Source organism: Spea bombifrons, chromosome 4, assembly GCF_027358695.1.
Source record: "Spea bombifrons isolate aSpeBom1 chromosome 4, aSpeBom1.2.pri, whole genome shotgun sequence".
In the NCBI taxonomy this organism is placed as follows: domain Eukaryota; kingdom Metazoa; phylum Chordata; class Amphibia; order Anura; family Pelobatidae; genus Spea; species Spea bombifrons.
The window spans coordinates 52,364,253-52,385,713 of NC_071090.1; positions in this window are offsets into that span (position 1 = coordinate 52,364,253).

Genomic DNA, 21,461 nt, shown 5'->3' on the forward strand with positions numbered 1-21,461 from the left:
AAAATAAAGTTTATTATTTTGAGCAAGTGCTAAAATTTCTCAAAAAAGAGTTAAAATAAAAGCACTTCAAATACCCAAGGGGTGTCTAATATATAAAAAAAATGGCTGATGGGGTAAATTGGAGTGGCCAAGCTCAAAGATAGGGCATAGGTACAGACTGACCAAAATGGAGAAAAAAAGCGCACTTCCCAAATGTGGCATTTTAAATCTCAAACAACCCGACAAACCCATGCATGTCGGGTATCACTGCACTCAGGAGATGTTCCTGAACACATATTGGGGGGTTGTTTGACAGTGACATATACCAGAACCTGTATATCTATAACTAAAGTACAATTTGTGTGAAAAAAAAATAAAAAAAAAATACTATTACAAAGTTTGACAAAGTGTAGTTGTATAATTGGTGCATGGAAAGGGTTAAAATAACAGCATTTGGAATACCCTGGGGTGTCTAGTTTTCAAAAATATATGGTTTGAATGGGTTACATTGAGTTAACCCGCTTCAAAGATATTCCAAAGAGGAGATGGAGGCAGAATGACCAAATGACCACCTGGATTACACATGCCCCAAAAGTAGCCTTTTACCAGCCAAACAATCTGACAAACCCATGCATGTGGGGTATCGCTGTACTCAGGAGATGTTCCTGAACACATATTGGGGGGTTGTTTTACAGTGACATATACCAGAACCTGTATATCTATAACTAAAGTACAATTTGTGTGAAAAAAAAAAATAAAAAAAATTACTATTACAAAGTTTGACAAAGTGTAGTTCTATAATTGGTGCATGGAAAGGGTTAAAATAACAGCATTTGGAATACCCTGGGGTGTCTAGTTTTCAAAAATATATGGTTTGAGGGGGTTAAATTGAGTTAACTGGCTTCAAAGATCTTCCAAAGAGGAGATGGAGGCAGACTGACCAGATTTGTTAAAAAAAGATTTGGAAATCATAAAACGCTGCTTGTACTTATTGCCCTATAACTTACAAAAAACAGCAAAAAAACATAAAAACATTGGGTATTTCTAAACTCAGGACAAGTAGTAGAATCTATTTAGCTAGTTTTTTTACTTGCTTTTTTAGGTGAGTAAAAGATTTTTCAAATAAAAGTCATAAAATGTGTTTTTTTCAATTTTTCACCATGTTTTTTTTATTTTTTTATAGTAAATAAGATGATACGATCAAAATAATGGTATCCGAAGAAAGCCCATCTTGTCCTGAAAAAAACAATATATAACTTATGTGGGTACACTAAATGGGTGAGGAGAAAATTACAGCTGAACACAAGCACCACAAAAGTGTCAAAACAGCTGCGGTCCCACAGGGTACAAAACGAAAAATGAGCCCGGTCCTTAAGGGGTTAACTTCCGCCTGCTCCCGCAACATGTGTCCGATCCCGCCCACCCCCTTACCTGATCTGCAGATTTCCCGTGCAGTCCTGCAAGGCTGCATTCGTGTTGCTCCCTCACAGCGTCTCTTCTCTTGTTCCGCCCAGGAACACAGCGGAGTCACAGGAAGTGACGTAATATCACATGACTCTGCTGTGTTCCTGTGTGGAGCAAAAGAAGATACACTTTAAGGGAGCAGCGCAAAGGGAGGCTTGTAGGATTACCGGAACACGCAGGTACAGTGTCTGCCCGCTCCAGCCCACAACACCAGCGAGACCGCCCACGCCCGCAAGCTTTTTGGCATGACACACGGGACCCTCATCCCAATGCAGTCCTCTATTATCAAGTACACTCTTAAAGCTATTTTAAAACCCACACCTCTAAAATCTTCTGAAAGCTCTTTTTCAGGATGCCACCAAAGTACAGCCGATCAAGATTTTAGTTCAAGCATTTTGTAACGTCAGAGTCTCTTACCGCAGATGAGTCCAGGAGGGGAAGAGATAGCCGTATACACATGGAAACAGAGACATTGCTCCATGAAGTTGGAGATTGGAATGACTGCAGTGAAAGTGAATGGGTGCACACGGGCGATAATTCCTTAAAACAAATTAATAGAAGAGGATGGTAAAAATGAAAGCAGAGATCAGGACTGGCAACTAAGATTCTAGGTCAAGGAAACAAGGTAGCATAAATAATTAATATAACGGCAACTGGGAACTTTAGGAACAACAGGTACACTGAAGGTAGCTTAAAAACTAAGAAAGGGAGGCACAGCTGTATACAGGCATCAGGGCAGGTCCAACGTGGAGAAGGTCTCTTTAATTTATTTGTTGCTGCATTACTATGGCATCTCCCTAGCAATGCTAATGCCCTGTCTGTATAGAGGTAGGAGCCAGGCCATGCCCCCTGCCTCAGCAACCCGTGTGTGGCAGCATAGAGGAATGCATACTGTGGGCATATTCCGATGATGACCATCACTCCCAAGAGGTGGGTAAGAGCAAGTTTATGTTCATCATCTTGGATGTTGGCGCAATCGCCCTTTTCAAGCTTTGACAGAGGTAAGGGAGCTGAGGACATGACGCATTCCTAAGTACAATTTATTTTTGGCTGTAGTGTACCAAATTGATGTCTTGTGAAATATGTTTTATTTCCATCAGTTAAGACGGTCAGCGTTTTAGAGATAAGCTTTTTTTGTTGTAAGGGAATGTTAGCCACAGAATCCTGTTAACAAATGAGGTTCACAAACCTCATGCTACCATGTCTTTTAGTACATTTTATTTACACCTTGCTTGTGGCTCTCGTTCATCTCAATTTGCAAGGTGGAAAATTTAGATCTAATGTAAATCTAGATCTTAACTGATGGCATGGCAGGTTTATTCAAGCAATTTTAAAGTAAATATAGGCTATAATGAAGTAGAAATCCAGTAATTAATTAGGCCAGATGTTCCCTTAGTGCCTAACAGTCAAGATTCATTTGCTTTCTGGAAATTGTAAATCAGATACAGTTGTAACACCAAATAGGAACAGGTTTCATCCTGCCACAAAAATAGAAACTATTCCACATTGTGGCAAGATGGTTTTCTTCGTCAGAATAACATAAACAGAACATTTTATTTATTATTCAAGAGATATTGTTTGATTGGTGATTGTTCCTGCCAGCAGAGAATGCAAAGTGTTTTTTGAATGAAATCACAATACAAGTAAAATGATGTAGCCAAATGATAAATTGCCATCTATATTAATGGGGATGATGAATCAGTCATGAATCTTTTAAATGTTATGTAGGAGAAAAAGATTACATTGGATTTATGCATTGAAATGGCTTTTAAGGCTTAGTTTTCTGAAGGGGTGTTTGTTCATGTACTTTTCCGGAAAGCCTTTGATCATGGGGATGTATACAGATGATGAAGACTAATGCATGCCAAACAAGTCAGTTTGCTTTGGAACTCTCTCCGTAGATGTATATTATACCTGGTGCATGGCGTTACATTCCAAGATAGCTGGGAAAACATCATTGTGATGAGTGCATCAACATTCTGTCAATGCAAAAATATTTCCTACTATATAAGTGTTTGGAATTTTCAGCAATTTATATCTACTTTATCATGCTTTATTATCTCAGTGATGGGTTTTAAATTAAAGAGTACCTTTTTGTTTCTCCTCTGGTGGGCCCTTTATTAACAATGTTCACTATAGACAGACAGTGAATAGTCCATCTATGGGTGTGTGGTGAGACCCTTCAAACCCTCAATACAATATTGGAGGATGACGCTAAGATACCTTGCTAAAATATTCTTAATGCTTAAAGCCAGTTATGATCACTAAACTAAGTACCAATAAACTCTATTTTGTCATACTCACCAATGTAAATTATAGGTAATAATTATTTGTATTGTCTTAGTGTTTAATATACTAAACTGTAGGATATTAGGTAAACTATTTCAATGTCTCACTGTCCTGATTTAGAATTTGTGTATAGCTCAGCTATGTAATTATGTAATTAGCTATAGCTAGACAAGCCAGCTCGGGCATAAGTCCAATGCCTGGCTCTCACTTGCTTATCAATGATGGAGGATTGTGAGCCATAGCTCAGCTGGCTAAAACACATAGCCGTTTCTGGTAGTTTTCTCTTCCAGCAAGGGTCTAGAAATGTCAGTGACCTGCAGAATCCATCAATCATTGATGCCAAGCATACAAACATCCTACCTGGTAACATTCTACACTAGTTAGTTTGTTTAATTTCAAAATGTAGATTATGAGTAACAATACATAAGCAGGAAAGGTTCATTTTGGGTCTTACGCTTTTTTTGTTTAAAAAAAATATGTTGAGTGTATTGTGTTTAGCAACTCAATAAAAACATCAAAATGAGAAACCAGTTAGTGGAAATGTGGGTCATCATTAATGCCCTGTGTGAAAGATCATTTAGCTTGATGTTTTAGAAAATAATAACTTGTGAAAGTGGTTTTTGAAAACAAATTATTCCAAAACCTACCTGCTGTTTTCAATTTTAGCAGTATGTTGCTCCTCATTAGACGTGGTTTGAATAACTGGGTAATTGTGATGCAATGTTGTTTATTTGATGAACTATATTAATCATTTTTATGGTGATTTTATTTTTCTCTCTGTCTGATATCTTTGTACTTGAGATAAATCTGATGAAGAAAAATGTTTTGGGGAAAGAATAGTGATTTTTTTTTAATCAGAAAATGTAGGGAACCTGGTGTAAGTGTCACTACTGTTTGAGTTATCGAACCACCACTACTATGCAAATGAGGAATACTACCTTTTTTCTACATGTAAGTTCCTTCAAAAAATGGTGTAAATCCAAATTATTATGTGATGTACTACTTGTTGACGCTCCACCTTGGTGCTCCGGCCACAGACTACCACTCCATGGGTCTTGTCTACCTCTTTGCCCACCAGCAGCCAGAACCCAAGTGTAAAGGTTCAACTGGTGGAGCCATGGAGCAAAGGTAGGGACAAGAGCCCAGGAGCATCATCCAGTAAGAAAGCTGGGGTCCGTAGCCAGTAAATAACAATTGGGGCCAGATGCAGAGAGTGTAGTCCAGGAAACAAGCCGGGGTTAGCAACAGGTTTGTGGGACCCCCTTTTGCACCTGTAGGTTATTTCGGGTAAGTGTACCTGTAAGGGAGCAAAGTACTGAGACTCCGCCCCTTTCATCTTCCATGCTGCTCTGTGTAGGTCACTTCAGAGCAGCCATCAGGGCTACAGGAGCCCTCTCTCTCTCTCTCACCACCATGGGGATGGCTGTAGGCAGATATGCAGTGTCCCAAAATCCAGACCATTGATATGACCTACTTCATGGTGGCAGGACCCTGCTGCAAACTCCGATGCTTTTCTCTGATGCCCACGGGTAAACAGGGCCTGAGCTATCCAAGGCTCACGCTCTCATCATGGCCTCTACCTGCATCTCTCCACCTTTTGTGTCATTGCAGGTTATCCATGAAGACTCTCAGGTCTCACTTACTTAAAAATACATACAATAAACATATCAAAACCACAGCTTTAACCATTCATATAACACCACATTTATTACAATATAACATTTTAAATTACTGTCCAACATGATGCCATCTAATGCATGTACAATCAGTCGATGTAAATGCCAGGACGCAGGCCAGCAGGTCAGGTAGGAGCCCAATTGCAGGGGATATCTGAGACTCTGTCTATACTCCGAGATGTATATCGACAGACAGGTAAGTGCAGACAAGAGATAACAGTCTCACACCAGGCTGATATACAAGAATAGATCGTATTGATGAACAGGACTGGTATATACAGTGGAGTAAAGCTTAAACAGCTTAAAGCTTAAACAGGATTCCGTTAATCATAACACATGGAGTAGAAAGTCTTGCCGGACAGGCCTGGGCAGGAAGCCCACCGGCCGGGCAGACGGCAGGGAGCCCGCTGGTAGGGGATCTGTAGCAAGGACAGGGGAAGCCCTCGGTCACGGCACACAGCTTGGAAGCCCTCAGGCAGGGCACGTGGCTTGGAAGCCCTCAGGCAGGGCACACGGCTTGGAAGCCCTCAGGCAGGGCACGTGGCTTGGAAGCCCTCAGGCAGGGCACACGGCTTGGAAGCCCTCAGGCAGGGCACGTGGCTTGGAAGCCCTCAGGCAGGGCACACGGCTTGGAAGCCCTCGGTCACGGCACACAGCTTGGAAGCCCTCAGGCAGGGCACGTGGCTTGGAAGCCCTCAGGCAGGGCACACGGCTTGGAAGCCCTCAGGCAGGGCACGTGGCTTGGAAGCCCTCAGGCAGGGCACACGGCTTGGAAGCCCTCAGGCAGGGCACACGGCTTGGAAGGTAGGTAAGTTTGGGACACACCAGGGTCTAGTACACAAATCAGGGTCGAGAACATAGCAAAGGTCATACACAGGAAATCGGAACAGGAAACAGATCTTTAGATGCAAGTAGTGATGGGAAGTTCGGATCATTAAAGTGAATCGGATCATTTCGATTCGTTCACTGAAATGATCCGATTCATGATCCGGATCTTCGGATCACTCAGTGTGCCTGCACGGAGTTACTGTTTTCCAGTAACTCCGTGCAGGCACACTAACGATTGACCCCGCCCCTTTCATTATGAATCCTCCCCCCTGCCTCCAGTGATGTCAATGAAGGCAGAGAGTCGTTCAAAGATTCGGATCTTACAGGGATCCGAATCTTACAGTGATCCGGATCACTGTAAGATCCGGATCATTGTAAGATCCGGATCTTTGAACGACTCTCTGCCTTCATTGGCATTCTAATCATTCAGAGAATGTCACCATACTGTTATAAATAATACATTAATAATCACTGCCCCCAGGATTTACATTCCCCTTTACATGCAACTGCACCTTTAGCTAACTTTATTAAATTAATTAAATTAACCCTCACCATTAAATTAACCCTAAACACCCCATCAACCATGACTGCCCCTAAAATTAACCCTTAACACCCCATCAACCATAACTGCCTCCAAATTAACCTTAAACACCCCATTAAGCATAACTGCCCCTAAATTAACCCTAAACACCCCGTTAAGCATAACTGCCCCCAAATTAACCCTAAACACCTCATTAAGCATAACTGCCCCTAAATTAACACTAAACACCTCATTAAGCATAACTGCCCCCAAATTAACCCTAAACACCTCATTAAGCATAACTGCCCCTAAATTATCCCTAAACACCCCATTAAGCATAACTGCCCCTAAATTAACACTAAACACCCCATTAAGCATAACTGCCCCTAAATTAACACTAAAGACCCCATCAACCATACCAATTTATTAGGTAATTTATCTGGAGTATATGCAATTAATTTAGGGGCAGTTATGGTTAATGGAGTATTTAGGGTTAATTTCAGGGGCCGTTATGGTTAATGGGGTCTTTAGGGTTAATTTCAGGGGCCGTTATGGTTAATGGGATCTTTACGGTTAATTTCAGGGGCAGTTATGGTTGATGGGGTATAAGGGTTAATTTTATGCTGATGACTGAGGGTTAATTTAATTATTTTAATAAAGTTAACTGTAGGTGCAGTTATAGGTAAATGGGGGCAAACTCAGGGGAATCTAAATCCTGGGGGCAGTGTGAACATTATTAATGTATTTATTTATAAAAGTATGGTATCAGTAATATTCTCTGAATGATTTGAATCTCTGTAAGATTCGGATCCTTGTAAGATCCGGATCCCTGTAAGATTCTAATCATTCGACTCTTCGGATCATTCGACTCTTCGGATCATTCGACTCTTTGAACGAGTCTCTGACTCTATGAGTCAGCGTTCCTGTGTGAATTAATGAGCTGTAACCTGACCCCAGAGTCTGTGTCTGAGTGCTCTGCAGATGACTCACAGCTCTAGGATCAGGTTACAGCTGCATGATTCACAGACTGAACCGCTACAAATGAATCGTTCAGTCTAGTGAACCGATTTATCCGGATCACTAAAAAGAACCGGATCAAATGAACGATTCGTTCATGATCCGGACATCACTAGATGCAAGCAGACTAACAGGGACCCAAGCCAAACAATGCAAAGGCCCTGACTGAAGGGAAGAGCAGGTATATAAAGGGCTAAACTCAGGTAACAAGGCTCAGCTGTCCCAAGTAATTGGATATGGGTGGTCCAGAGAGGGAAGGGTGGCCACTAGTAGCTGCATGTACTCACCTATTTGTAAATGTAAGCGCTTTACTTGCTTATGTTTATTTTAGGTGTCAATAGTATTGTGTATAAATTCTACTAACCACCTTCTGTATGTATTCTTTTTATTTGTCCAAACCCTTAAATGATGAACATTCTGTGAAATGCTTTTTCCACTTGTCTCTTTTTGAAGGTAACATTACTATGTATTACTCTAGAAGGTATGTAGTTAGAAGAAGAATGTATATGTTAACCACCCCATTTAAATTAAACAGTGCTGCATAATTTGTTGGTGCTTAATAAATAAAAGGCAATAATGGTAATAATATTTGTATGCGATATTATACAGAGAAAAAGGCTGCTTGTGCAACCTATGCCCATTTAACAGCCTACTTAAGAAAATATATATATATTGCATGGTTTTACCTATGCAAATGGTTTTACCTATGGTTTTACCTATGGTTTTATCTATGAAATTCAAAGCCAGTGCAATTTGAAAACAAAAAAACAAAAAAACGCCTACTAATGCAGTCTATTTAGGCTATATTGAGTTGACACTGCCTCCACAGTGTAGGGGCCAGTTGGCAAGATCAAAGATCTCACCTGAACAGGACACCAGGTGGAGCAGGTAGGCCTCAGTGCCAGTCAGCCTGCTGCAGGGGTTTTCTGGTGGAGGCGCAAATGTGCAGTCCCATGTTTCAGGGCTCTGCCTACCGCCACTTGCAAACCACTGCCGCCAATCATGGCGCCAGGAAGCCTGGAGAATCGGGGAAGAGGGTATGCTTGGGAAGCTCCATTATTTTGCCCTCAGATAACCTCCTGTGAACATCTGTAAAAATGGCGTAGGTTCCAGTGACATCTTCTGCACTGATTGGAGGATATCTAGAGCTTAGGCAAGGGGTTAGGGGACAGTGTAAGAGTTAGTGCTGGGGTCCAGTTAGCGGATAGTGGTAATGTTAGGTATGGTTAGATATTAGGATTATTTTACAGTTAATGTATAGTGTTATAGAGGTAATTAGGGTATTGGCTATTGATAAGGGTCATCAATTAGTGATCACATTTGTATTAGGTTAAAAAATGTAAAAATATATATATATTGTAAAAAAAAAATTCTTTTAATCAATATAAGATCGCTTGTAAGTGGCAAGTTTAGGCGACTTTAGGTAGTAATAATGATATATTACTTTTTTTAAAAAGTATAAATTACTGGTGCTATAGGGACATTTTCTCATGATATAAGCGTATGCCATTGGTCACAAAGGGGTTAATGTTCTCATGTTTTAATGTTTCTGTACATTTCAATATATGTTGCATTTAAATGTGTTACTAATTCATTATCTGGAAGCCATTCATTATTGTCTAAAGCTAAAATAAATCAGTTAATAATTTAGGGATTAATGCATATCTGTGCCAACATCTACAGTTCCATGGCCCTACGACCTTACCGCTAAGTAGTAGGTACCACTCCCACCATAGTGTGGGATGTGGACAGCTACTGTGTTAGTAATCATACATTGGACAGCACCTGCAGACATCAATGTTCATGATCCCCTTCCTATTGATTGCCATACTTACTGAGGCTTCCCCAATTTATTATTATTATTATTATCTTTTATTTATATAGCGCCAACAGTTTACGCAGCGCTTAATACAAAACATATGTTAAAGGGGTATGACAAGACAAGAATTGACAGACTAAGACAAACCGATACATTTGGTGGAGAGAGCCCTGCTCGCAAGCTTACAATCTAGAGGGAAAATGGGATGATAAACATAAGGCATAGAGAAAGGGCGAGAGGTATTGTGGGGGTATCAATGACAAGGATGTTCTAGCAGCTAAGATGGTATGCTTCTCTGAAGAAGTGGGTTTTTAGATGTTTCTTGAATGTCGGGAGGGAGGGTGAATTCTGAAGGTTCCTTGGGAGTAGATTCCAGAGATATGGGGCAGCTCGAGTGAAATCTTGTAGACGGGAAAAGGAAGAGGTGATGAGTGAGGAGGAGAGCCTTAGCCCATGGGAGGAACGTAGGGATCGAGTAGGAGAGTATTTGCTAATGAGGTCAGAAATGTACGGAGGAGCAGTATTGTGGATGGTCTTATATGTCAGTACCAGGATCTTAAATTTAATTCTAAAGATAATTGGGAGCCAGTGGAGGGATTCACAGAGGGGGGAAGCAGAAGAGGAGCGACGTGCAAGGAAGATGAGCCTAGCAGCGGCATTAAGGATAGACTGTAGTGGAGAGAGTCGAGACAGTGGAATGCCAACCAGAAGAGTGTTGCAGTAGTCAAGACGGGAAATGATAAGTGAATGAACCAGAGTTTTTGTGGATTCTTGGGTGAGGAATGGGCGGATACGAGAGATGTTTTTTAGGTGCAGGCGGCAGGATCTGGCGAGGGACTGAATGTGAGGGATGAAGGAGAGGTTTGAGTCAAGGATGACCCCAAGGCATCGGGCCTGGTTAGTAGGAGAGATAGTTGTGTTGTTAATGGTGATAGAGAATTCAGGTAGTGGAGTGGAGATGGAGGGAGGGAAGATAATGAGTTCCGTTTTAGAAAGATTAAGTTTCAGGTAGTGTTGTGACATCCATGAAGAAATAGCAGACAAGCAGCTGGTGATCCAGGACATGAGAGATGGAGAGAGATCAGGAGAAGACAGGTAGATTTGGGTATCATCTGCATATAGATGATACTGGAGGCCAAATGAGTTGATTAGTTTGCCAAGAGAGGAAGTATAAAGAGAGAACAGCAGAGGACCAAGGACTGAACCTTGGGGGACACCAACCGAAAGAGGAAGGGGCGATGATGTGTTGCCTGAGAAGTTGACAGAGAAGGAATGGTTAGACAGATATGAGGAGATCCAGGAGAGAGCTGTATCTCGAATGCCCATAGAAGCAAGTGAGTCAAGAAGAAGGTGGTGATCAACAGTATCGAAAGCAGCAGAGATCCAGTAGAATTAGAATAGAGTAGTGACCTTTAGCTTTGGCAGAGAGCAAGTCATTGGAGACTTTTGTTAGAGCTGTTTCAGTAGAGTGAAGGGGTTTGAAACCAGACTGTAGAGGGTCAAGGAGGGAATTAGAGGAGAGGAAGTTAGTGAGGCGATTGTACACAATCCGTTCAAGCAGCTTAGAGGTAAAAGGAAGCAGAGAGATAGGGCGGTAGTTAGTCAAACAGACGGGGTCTGAGGAAGGATTCTTTAGAATTGGTGTGATTAGCGCATGCTTGAAGGCAGATGGTACAGATCCAGATGATAGAGAAAGATTAAACACATGTTGTTGGGTGAGAGGAAGAAAGAAGAGTGGCTATCTCTTCTTCGGTTGTAGGGGAAAAGGCAGTTAGTATGGTAGGAGTAGAGAGGGTGGTGGTGAGTGGTGTAGGAGGGAGTTGTAAGGAAGAGAGGTCTTTTCTAATAGTCTCGATCTTCTCTTTGAAGTAGGTAGCAAGATCTTGGGCAGTGAGAGAGGTTTGTGGTGTGGGTGTGGAGGGACAGAGAAGGGAGTTGAAAGTAGAAAAAAGGCGTCGTGGGTTGGAAGAAAGAGAGGATATGAGAGTGGAGAAGTAGAGCTGTTTGGCGAGAGAGAGGGCAGAGTTGTAGGTGTGAAGCATGAATTTATAATGAGTAAAGTCTTCGCTGGATTTTGATTTTCTGAAGTAGCGCTCAGCTGTGCGGCAGCACTTCTGAAGATACCGTGTGGTTTTGGTATGCCATGGTTGGCGTTTAAATTGTCGGGGGTAACTTGTAGTAATTGGAGCTATGGTGTCGAGGGATGAAGCAAGTGTGTTGTTGTAAAAAGAGGCTGCTGTGTCTGGGCAGGAAAGGGTTAAAATGGAAGGTAAGAGAGGTTCGAGTGAGGCTGACAGTTGGGTAATGGTATTTTCTGGTAATGGCCTACAAGTATGAGGTGAGCGCTGTAAGTTTGTCTTGTTAGGGGTTAGCACTGGAGAAAAAGATAGGAGGTGGTGGTCAGACAGAGGGAAGGGGTAGATGGAGAAGTCTGAAAGGGAGCATGATCTGGAGAAAACCAGATCGAGTGAGTGTCCCTCGGTGTGCGTAGGGGAATTAGTCCATTGAGAGAGACCAGAGGAAGATGTCAGGGAGAGGAGTTTGGAGCTAGCAGAGTGGTTAGATATATCTAGAGGAATGTTAAAGTCACCCAGAATAAGACAGGGGATATTAGGAGAGAGGAAGAAAGGGAGCCAGGCAGAAAGGTGGTCAAAGAACTGCGAGGTAGGGCCTGGAGGGCGATATATGACAGCAATTTGAAGAGAGAGTGGAGAGAAAAGACGGATTGTGTGAGCTTCAAAGGAACCGAATGAGAGGGAGGGAGGGCTTGGTATATTCTGGAAGGTGCAGTGAGGTGAGAGAAGGATGCCTACACCACCACCCTTTCTGCCATCAGGCCTAGGAGTGTGGCTGAAGTGTAGTCCTCCGAAGGAGAGTGCAGCAGAAGCAGTAGTGTCTTGGGAGGGGATCCAGGTTTCAGTAAGAGCTAGGAGGTTAAAAGCATGGGATAGAAAAAGGTCATGTATACAAGCGAGTTTGTTGCATACCGAGCGGGCATTCCATAGGGCACAGTTAAAGACGGGAGGGAGTTTATGGTTGGAGATGATAGGAATAAGATTGGTTAGGTTGCGCATGTTGATTGAGTTTGCTGGTTGAGAATGATAGGAATAGGACAGGAGTGCTAGAGCAAATGCAGGTAGGTTTCACATATACAGGTTGAGTGTAGAGGTACTGTGATAGCTTTGACAGCAGAGAGATTGGGAGGGATAGGATCTGGAATGCTTTAATGGGGAGTAGTGGGTAATAAAGGGATCCACAGTGTGGTGCCCCCTACTGGCGTGATCCAGTACTCATGTGTACTCTTGCATTAAAGCAGCCTTCGCTTTAGCAGCAGCCACCACATAAACCTCAGCAGCAATCCTACCTACCTCTGCAGCATCTCTATGTCACCAGGATCTGTGCCTCAAATCCAGCCAACTGCTCTTTGATATAGGGCATGAATATATTACCAACAAGGTGATACCATAAAGTTTAAAGGAACAGATACAAAATAGCATAGCCAATAGGTAATAGTTAATTGTAAAACATAGAGAAGAAGGCATAAAACATAAACCTGAGCAATTATACTGAGATGCAGCTACTTCTTTTAAGAGGTTCCTGCTTTTTGCAAATTATCACCAAAGACTTTTAATTATCCTAAATTAAAAACTAAACATATGAATTAGTGAATATTTAATGTGGCAATTAGCTTGTAATCGTACAATATAAGACTCTCTGGATTTTGTTATACGTTTGGACCATAAAAGAATAATGTGTTCATTTTTATGTGAATGACTCTTAATTGTTTTTAACTACAGTATTATGACATTGGAACCATTACCAGATGTTATATTAGACTCTATACAAAGCACAAAAGTGCCACAAAACAAAGTTTCCAGACGTTTCCTGGAAAGGAAATTTACACTAATGTCAATCCTCCAAGTCCTCCCATGCTCTGCAAAGTGTTTCTTTTTGAAACGCTTTGCAGAATCACATGCAAAGCTGGTGGGTCCATGGGACATAGGCTGCACTATGACAGGGGAGACAAAGTGCTACCACAAGACATATTGTTTCCGGAGAGGTTCATGGAAGAGAAGCGTTGCTGCACCTCTTTTTCTCTGTGAATCTATCTGGCCTCTCGCGCGGAGCCATGGGTGCAGCCTCTCCCCATACCTCCAAAGATGAACAGTACCTCTTTTTCTATTTATATTTCTCATCAGCTGTTTTCTTTACAATTAGTAGGCATTGCTCACAAGGGCCAGTGGGGATATCACCAAATTATCACATCTGCTTTAAAGGTGAGTATTTATTAACCATTATAAAAAGGTCTTATGATAATTTTGGTCCTCAAATGTCACCAAAATAAGTTAGGCAACAGAAAATAAAATCTACCTGTATGTTCGAATAGCCTTTTCGTCCTATATGACGGTTTTTGCGAATGTTGTAATTAAAGAATTCACTTTATGCCTACCCATTGTAAAACCCATTATGCTTTGAGTATATTTGGCCATTTCTCTGTACCCACTCTTTAAAGGTTTTTAAATAATCAACCAGTACGGAAAGGGGAGGTCAGCCACATTACAAGATATCATATTCTAAGCAAAAGAAACAGGGAATGCAAGTTTTTATTGCAAAATCTTCACTGATACATATTTTAGTGCAAACTTTTGTTGGTGGTTTTAATGCATTATATAAAAGACAGGAGTTGGGCCAGGGCCAGATTAACACAGATGCTGATAGCATTCCAACTGGCCCAATAGCAGGCACACTGCCATGTGTCCTGAGCTGCCTAGGACAGTCCTGTAATGTGGAGACCTGACTTGGGCAATCTGGGCCAATGGACTGGGCTCATTAAGCCACGTTCTGTCCCTCAATGTAGTGTGATGTAACAAGTTTGCTTGCACGCCAATGGTGTGGTAATGTCACATCTTGCAGTGTGGAACAGTAAAGGCAGAGGGAACTGCTAAGAGTGTGCTGTATACATCAACAGAAAGGCAAGTCCAAGGTGTTTTGTATGTTAGTTTCCCTTTATACAATACAAAACAATATTATGCTACAGAAATTAGCATTATATTATTGTGACAAGCATTTTTTTCATTCTCATTTTTAGTAGTACCTTTGCCTCTTACATTGGTAAAGGATGTGCAAAGTAAATCTGTAATTATAATGTGATCTGAAATGAAATATCATAATGTATCCATAATGGTTATAATAACTAAATGAATAAGGGCACTAGGTTTTCTGAGGGACTTTGAAGACATTGTTATGAGCATGCTGTGCTTCAATGAGCTTCCTTGGTGGTTGCATTATATGGCTATGGTTAAAATACTTAAAAGCATAATATAATCCTACAGATGTAAATTTTCATGTAAGTTTTGCAGGAAAGAAAAATACATTTTATGCATTCCAAGAAAATATATTGTACAGAAATGAAAATTTAAATTGAATGTACGGTATTTAAAAAAAATAAAATCATATGGATAGTGGAAGGTTTACTTTACAACAAACCTTGACACACAAATGGGTATAGGCTTGATGTAAATATGCTTAACTCTTCCTAAGTACATCAAGAGATAAGAGTTCATGAGAGTCACAAAAAGTTATGACACTTGTTTAAGCGTAAGCTCCTTACATCTTTGCGTGTGTGTGTTGGGGTGGATGAACATGTCTCTCATTACCATTGACCCCTAAGGGGGTTAGTTTTAGGCCATATCTGTTTTACCACCATCTTCCAAAATCAATGAAAAGTCCCCTAACAGAATTAGGGCCATAGAATCACAGCATCTATCAGTGAGGTTAATATGTCATTTAATTGTGAACTTGGACAAACCATTGTTAACTTTCTTCATAACTCAATAGCAAAAGCTCCCTGTGTCTAAACCATTCTGTGTGTATACTGTTTTTATTTAATTACATAAAAAAGAGATATTACTCAAAGTGTTCCAGTCACTAAGCAATTCTTTTACATTGTTTAACCTTGTCAAAACTCCTTAATTAACTGTAGCTGGGAACCAGTTATTAGCATTGAATATTTTCAGTGCTGAATAAGTCTGCTCTGTACAGCTGGCTGCACAATATATATATATATATATATATATATATATATATATATATATATTATAATATATACCCGTGTGTGTGTGTGTGTGTGTGTGTGTGTGTGTGTGTGTATATACATACGTATATGTGTGTGTGTATATATATATATATATATATATATATATATATATATATAACATAAAACTTTCTTAGCAGATGCAGAAGACAGCTTGTGTTGCTTTCCCTGCACATAATCTGTATTCAGCCTTGTCTGACCCTTTCATACACATCAGGACAAAATGTCATACATAAATATTTAACATGCTTTATTTCTTACTGCAGAAAATAGAAAGGATGGAATTAGATTTGAACTGGTGAACTTGTCAATCTTTCCCATTTTCACGAATGACAACTTGAATTTTGAAAAAAGAAAAGGCTAGCAAGACAAAAAGTGTGTAATGTGCACTAAGGTCAGTAAGGTTTCTGCATAGGAATATTATGAAGAAAACAAGTAATTGTGAGAGCGCCTGACACACAGAACATAGCTGTTCACTACCTCTGTATCTCCCCAGGTCACCACCATATAACCTTTATTTTGTTTTATTTTAAAACACTACCAGTGTGTCCCGAGAATGTAGAATTACAAATGACATGACTTTTTCTCATTTTGCTGGTAAATCTTTTACTTTACACCAAACTTTCCAATGCTTGATATATTGTCAATAAATCTTGATTTTGTGGCTCTCCTTAAAAATGTAAAAACAAAAAACATAATAGACCACCAAAGATTAAAATAGGAATAGGAATTTAACTGGTAAATGCATGTCTTCTAAAAAGTACCGGCATTTCATGACTTTCTTTATACATTCAACTGTAGCTGTTCTGATTTTAGGTTGAGGTTGTCTTTCAGTCTCATGTGTTGGGCTAGTAGGCCACTATACTTCGGGTAGGTCTCATCCTGCTCTAAAATACCTGGTTATCTCACTCAAGTGTTTCTTGGACCTCTGTGGGCCCATCACTATCATCCAATTGTTTTAACTCTTCACTGAACCAGAGATGGTGAGCTGTCCGTCCACCAGCATTAGAGGTCAGATTTGTTGAACTACTGAAATACTGAAATAAGCAACAAAGTCTGTCACATAGCCAGCCTTCTATATTAGACAACTGTGATAACTTTAGAACGTAAAAGGTTTCTTTTTTCCCATGGAAATAGTTGTACTGCAGGACTTTGGGACTATGACATCTACATTTTCTCATTTTTCTTAAAGACTATTTAAAGAGGATTGTGTACAGCTGCAAGCAGCTTAATCCCTGGTTTAGCAGAAAATACAGGTTTCAATCTATGATTAAAAGAAAAATATCAAGTACATCACAGAACTGTTATCAGCTTTGTGTTAATCCGTTGCTTAATTGTTCACAGTTGGGGAAAATAGCTGTTTAGGAAGAACAAAGAGTCAGACCACACATTTACGTTCCACATAACAATTATGTATTACTCATTCTAGAATAGTATGGAAAAACTCCATGGTCTACAAAAGAATACATAATGACTAAAACTTTCTTGTGGAACCCCTGTATTTATACACTTAGGTGCACTTTTACAATTGTCATTGATTGCTTTTGGGGCAGGCTGTTGAGCTGTTTACCCCCTGGTGCCCACATATATTAGGCAGGGCAAAGTGACATTACACATTATGCCAGCCTCGAGGACACAAGGGCTGAGCAAGGCCTGGTAACGCAATATTATGATAGTGTTAGGCACTGGACCCTATGCTAGAAGTGCCATTGGGGGGCATGTTGCCAAGCTGATTAGGGATGGGGGCAGTGTGAGAGGTCTGTGGGCCACCTGGCTGTACCTGCTCCCCAGGCAAAAAGGTGCCAGCTTCCCTTATTATATTTCTTATTGGTTTCAAATAGGCTTCCAGTGTATCTGTTGCTGATCTTTGGAGTTCATATTATGCTTACAAACTTAACAAACTATCCACCACCTTCCTCTCTGTGGCTGCTGGTACTTCATCTTCACCTTTAAACTCTTCTCAACCATATAGACATGCCGGCATGTGCATAAAAGGTGAGGCCAGAAGCCCCCTTTGAGACACCGGCATTTGTTCGTAGCCTCAGGGATATCAGCCGGCCACTACACAGGAGATCAGGCTGTTTATTGACCTACCACATAGAATAAATCTGTAGTGAAATGAAAAAAAAATAGTTTTTCACAAATTAGGACTCATGTTATTATTCTGTGTCTATGGTTTCAAAAGAACACCCTACAGAAAAAAAGCTATATAATTTGTGTTGGTACATCAAACACGGAAAAGGGAAATCTTGATTAAACCAACATATGGTAAAAATAACAAAAAATGTTCAGTATTTAGGACCTTTATGAGGTCTTTCCTAAAAACTCATATACTAAAGGGGTTGAAATAACTACAGGTCTTACTTTCTGTGTACAGTCTCATCGTCACACTCCGGGTTTGGCCCGGAGAACTTCGTGAGAAGCTGACGGATGTCAGTGTGCTGTCCTGGCTGCGTCCCGCAAGGGTAGCCTCTGGGTAGTTGGAGCGCAAAAGTTCTCAGGTATGCTCATCACACACTGCACACAGGAGACTTTTTAGACCCAGATACTTCTAATACTATGTTTTTTGTGGTGTATGCAATGACGCCAAAGTTGTTAATGTGCACCCATAGCTTCAAAACTGAAAGCTAACATACATAACCGAAGTGATAGTGGGGCAATTTATAAAAATGGCACTAAAAGTTCATCACAGACAGTACATTTTGTCACCAATATTGACAAAATGGGCATTACGCGGTAGGTATGGAACTAAAAAAAGAGTTCTTGGAACCCTTTGAGCAACAGTTAAACCCACAAGAGTGGCTTCTTATACCATGACCGGTTACATAAGAAGATGACTTGCACAGGGCAAATGCTGTTTCACAATTCCCAGCTGTCACATAAAGTCTACACTGGTTTAGTTACTTGATATGGTAATCTTAATTTTCAATAAAATAGGTGCAAACATCACTTTAAAAAAGTTAAAACTAGTTAGATACCTGACTTGTTATTGTGAGTTACTAATATTAGAAATTAGAATAAAATATTTAATATTCAAAGTGAATTATTTGAAAACAATGTTTTATTAAATAAGTAACTGGTTAATGTAATAAAATATTGTAGCAAGAAATATTGAGTGCCCTCTGACTTCATAAAATAGGTTTACATGAAGACACAGTGCGATCCCCTGGCAGGCTTCAGATGTACGCAAGTGGTTCAGGCAGCAAAACATGTAGGAATCACTTGGTCTTAGCAGTAACACTTGATCGCACTATGCTGATGTGTATAGGGCCTATACATACAGTATCTCGTTAAGAAGCTTGCTGCTCTGAATAATCTGCTGTTGAGAGTACTCATCACCACCAATTTATGTGAACAAATTGTAAATTAGCTTCTCTGCAAACAAAGACTTTTTTTTTTATCCTGGAGACAATTTTCCACGCTTTTTCCATATCAGTAGTATGCCCTGGAATCCAGCAGCAAAACCAATCATATATATTTTTTTTGTACCTTTGTACCATATATATTTTCTTTTGACCTCAATTCTTGCCATTTATTCTTCAAAATATTATCGTCCTATAGTGTTGAATATATTGACTGCGCTATAACTCTAAAATAAAATATTTTACACATTTGACATATTTTTACATTGAATATTAATGTTCACCAGGATCGGACTGAGGATAACAAGGTAGCCTTGGCACTTTAAGGCTGACGTCCACCTAATGAAGTTATGTGCGGCTGACGGCTGGATATGTTACATATTTATGCTCATGTTGTGTGTGACCAGGCATATCCAGCCAGCGGCCACACACTGCACCACCCTATCTGCCTGCTGGAGAGGCATATAGGGTGAGTATGGGACACGGGTATGCCAGATGACCAGTCTGATGATCAGGCTTTTTTGAAAGTTTTCATAAGGTTGTTTCCTCGTTGCTATCACATATGAAATTAAGACCGATACCAGAACAGTATAACACTTAATAATGAATAATGGCAAGCTACATTGGTAAAGGTCATTTCAAGTACATTTGCTACCAAGTGCAGTTTAAAAATTCTCCCCATTAAAGTTCATAGTGAAAACATGCCTAAGGCCCTGAATAATTTATTAGATATGTTAGCACAGGATTTGTCACATTGTTAAGTGGTAGTTGAGAACTGTCTATCTTGTTCAGACATTTGAAGCAATGTTCTATACAGGATTTGGCAGCAATGTCCTTTTGCGTCTAAAATGTGAATATTAGGTGTCTGAGGAACCTCTTCATCTAGGAACCAATTGTTCTTAAAGATTACTCCATAGAGAAGTACAATTGGGTCTTGATATTAGCATACCTAAGGTGTTTAAAAAGTCCTTCTGATTTATTCAATGTATCTTCTAGTGGTCCTGTATATAGAAGAACTGGGAAACGAAAATCATCGAGCGAATGGTATTCATTTTACTTATAACACGGATAATATAAAAACATTACAGAAACTATAACAAGCTAAGTGTTTTACTAAGTTTCAACCCCGCTGAGGTAGCATTAGCATGTCATGTGGGGCAGGTGTAAAATCATAACATACATTGACTATGAAACTGAAAAAAAACATTTATAAGCAAGATAAAAAAACACAAAAAAACAAGACGCATAGTAATCAAGTAACTTTATTTCACTTTGTTCATTGCTGCAGCCACTAATATGAACATCTGATGAGATTATCATACAAGCTATGCTGCACTAATGTGTCCAGTAGTACACGCAAGTATTAAATTTAACAATTCTGCTGGTTGGCAGAAATAGAGGCTGCAAAAGCAAATAAACACAGTTTAATATCATGGGTCAAACACTGTACAACAAATTAACTAATCTACACAGAGAAATCAAATTGCCTGTTATAATGATGTCATAGCAGAAGGCAATAGTTCTTTATACAAGTCTATGTATATGCATACATATACATACAAACACATATATTTCTTCTTGCCTTTTACACCTGTTAATGTATGTTACAAACACAATATGTTATATTCCAAAGCCACAACCAATTCTAAAAAAATCCAAACTGCAAAATTGCCAGATACAAAGCTAGCATTACTGGTCTTTTTTTAAGTTGAATATTTTTACTAAAACATAAATATTTTTTACCATATATTTTCTTTCGACATTCAAAACTGTAAAGTCAATATGGCTGAATTATTGTTTAAAAAGCACATATATACAAATTTTCAATACATAAAGTATTTGGCATAATTATCACAATCATACTGCATATGCATGTTTTTTGCTTTTTTTTTTTTTTTTTAAAGGTAATGGGATATCTTATTAAAGTTAACGAGTTATGTACAAAAATATTTGAACATTTACTATAGAAAAACTTTCAATAACCACTCAGCAGCATATGCCTGCTTACAGTTTTCTTGGGAAAAATATAAAAAGTGGTCATTCTTTGTCAATCAAATGGTCTGTAAAGCAAAATACACTCTTTACTAAAATTACCTTCCCAGAAAAAAAGGGAATATTTTAACATTATTATTTTAACAAGCGGGTTTAAATGTATAACAATGCTATTAATTGCAAGCACATGAATCATGGGAGTGATTGTGAAGGTGCTTTGCATTCAATGGGGAGGATAAAATCTTTACAGGAATGTTTACAGGTATGTTCATCTGGACATAGAAATCTATACAATCGAATACAACAAAGAAAGATACAATGCCTGTGCTTGCAGGAAACAACCGTTTATTTGCTAATTAGTGAGATGTGGTGAGATGAAAATGTGATTTTTGCTGAATTAACTATGCATTTTGCCTTTAAC